Below are 2864 nucleotides of genomic sequence, written 5' to 3'. Positions count from 1 at the left end.
CGTAAATGTCCAGGAAACTTGCAATTTTTTGGCTCCCATTTTAGTTGCATCGTAAGTATACGACGAAAACAAGGTGATACAAGCGACTGCTCCTCTTTTTGCAGATCAGTGGACATGTGTATGGTTGTTACAACTAATTTGTACCGGATTTTGAAATCTTTTATGGGACTTTTGCACAAAATAATAGCAAATAATATATATATATAGTCTGAATATAATTAATTTTTGGCTGCCCGGCCATTCCTATTTTTTTTGGGCCTCTGCCAACTGACTCTAGCTGAGGCCTGCGGAAGACTTCTTGAGACAAAAAGTTGGCCAAATGCATAAGTAGCCCCTTAAAGTTGTCATAAAATGAACAAATGCATAAGTAGCCTCTTAAAGTTGTCATAAAATTTTATTTTGGCACCTCAACTAAGGGTTGTTCCTGTTAGACACTTTAATTATATTCAAAGTGTACCAATTAAACACACAATGCTGACATGGCAAAAAAAATTGTTATGCAACTTCCTTCAGGCGCGTGAATTGATAAAAAGTAATATTGTACTTTTTCCTTTGTTAAAAATTCTAGTTTCTGGGTGCAAGAACCCGTCACCTTCAAATAACCCATCAATCTATAAATATGACTGGTTAAAAGTTTGATGATTTTCTGAAATTTTTGGAGATAGTTATGTTGAGAGATCTAAATCGGTTAGCACGATATGCTTTTACTGGTCTCATGATTGTTTTACCTTTTGAAACATTTCTAATGTAAAAAAATTCTCTAACTATTCTAAAACACAAATTAATTGCCAGCAAAATTTTCCTTATATATGATTATGTTAATGATCTGTTGCTGAACCCATCTCCAACTGTACTTGTGTTTGGCTTAGCAATATGTGTTACACTTCGGAAATTTCCAATCTCGTACAGTGAATAGACTAACGAAGAATACGAGTATACGATGTTTTAATCAGAAGGGAATGACGTTTGACGACCCTAAGTAAGATTTCAAAGGCAATGGGAATAAGAAATAGGTTATGAGCCCAACGACTATTTATAGGTTCTGAAAATGTGAAAAGTTGCAGATTTGCACTTTGGTCTCGTCGATGAAATACAGACCATAAAGTGGTATACGGCCCGTAAACTGCCTTGTCGTCTTTCAACATTCCAAAACTTCAACTTTCTGCCAAAGACTTGAATGGTTAAATACGACTTGAAATACGGACCGTAAACTGAAATACGACCCGTAAACTGAATACGTAAATCACCATGTCCTCAGCTTGACTTTCTAGTTCTGTCATCCTTTAATACGCCCATGGAATACGGACCGTAAACTGAAATACGGACCGTAAACCGAGTTTACGACCACTGTGCACTTCCAACTACTGTTCATTTCGAATCAGATTTCAAGTTTTAAATAAGAGACCCAAGTTCATTTATTTCATTTTCATTTTTCATTCTCCACAACTCAAGACTTCTCTATAAACTTCCACACATTTCATATACAAGAACTCATGAGAAATTGATTATCAACTTCATCAAATCAACAAAACCAAGTGTGGGAAACTCATCAAAGTTCATCCAAGTTAAGAAATTTCAAGAGAAGTAAACTAGGGTTTTGGTGCAAGAAGAGTAATACCACTCAAGGCTTGTTCCTACAACATCTAAGGTAAGGTTTATCGCATTTACATGTTATTTAGGGTATGGAAGAGTTGAAACACTTGGATTATAGAAGGATGTAAGAAATGGGTCATGAAAGTGTGAATAGTAGCATTGTTGAGTAAAGGTTTGAATTGAGCCTTGATCATTGATAATTTGTGATTATAAAAATGTTATGAATGACATTTAGAAGAATAAGTATCCTATGTGAGAAAAATGCAACAATGAACCATGGCCATGATTATGGAGAAATTTAAGACAAATTGTGAAATACGGATATTGTAAACGAATGATGAGTGTTGTCTATCATATTGAGAATGTTGTTATGAACATTTGAGAGTTGATATAGAATATGGGAAGAGTTGTATAAATGAAGGAAATGCTGTCCAATTTTCTCTAGCGTTAGTAAGCCGTTCTTATAATTGTTAGCTAATGTCGATACGAATTCTCTTGAAGGTAGAACGTATGCACTAAGGGAGAACAAGCAAGCGATAGATTAGTAAACGACAAAGGTATGTAAGGCTTATCCCTTCTTTCAAAGACATGAATCTTTCAAGCTTTCCATGATCCTCCTATATGATGGAGTTTATGAGTCCTTAAATATACTAAACTACATACGAGCATGCTAATGATGATGATGAATTAAAGTATAGAGATTCGATAGTTCAGGATATGATGATCCCATAACGCTGATGATGTCATTATTGTTAACACTCACCTTATGCACTATTTCCTTCAAGGTGAGGCAAAGTACTCATAAATGTTCATAATATAATCGGGGGTTTACGACCTTACATCACCCCGACATAGCCATGGTTGTCTTCAAAGTCTAATGTATGCTCCTAATGCTAAATGTGAAATAATGCAAAGTCATGGTACGTCTACAAGATGATCAATAATACTAGCTTATAATATGCCTATGTTATGTATGAAAATGTCAAGCTATGATAAGATTATAATATGTTCATGAGATGTGTAATAATAATGGGTTACGATTGACTATATGACGATGTGATTCCACCGTGCCAATATGGCCGGGCATGTCACCGCTAAGGCGGGTTGCATATGATTCCACCGTGCCTAGATGGCCGGGCATGTCACCGCTAAGGCGGGATGCTATGTCTACACCGAGCCTAGAGGGCCGGGCATGATCACCACTAGTGGGCGGCATATGATGGTTACCCGGACGCGGGTTAACGATGCGGATTATGATGTGATGATATATG

This window comes from Lycium barbarum, chromosome 3, assembly GCF_019175385.1.
Source record: "Lycium barbarum isolate Lr01 chromosome 3, ASM1917538v2, whole genome shotgun sequence".
Lineage (NCBI taxonomy): Eukaryota > Viridiplantae > Streptophyta > Magnoliopsida > Solanales > Solanaceae > Lycium > Lycium barbarum.
The sequence above is the reverse complement of the archived record's forward strand: the minus strand, read 5'-3'. Positions refer to the sequence as shown.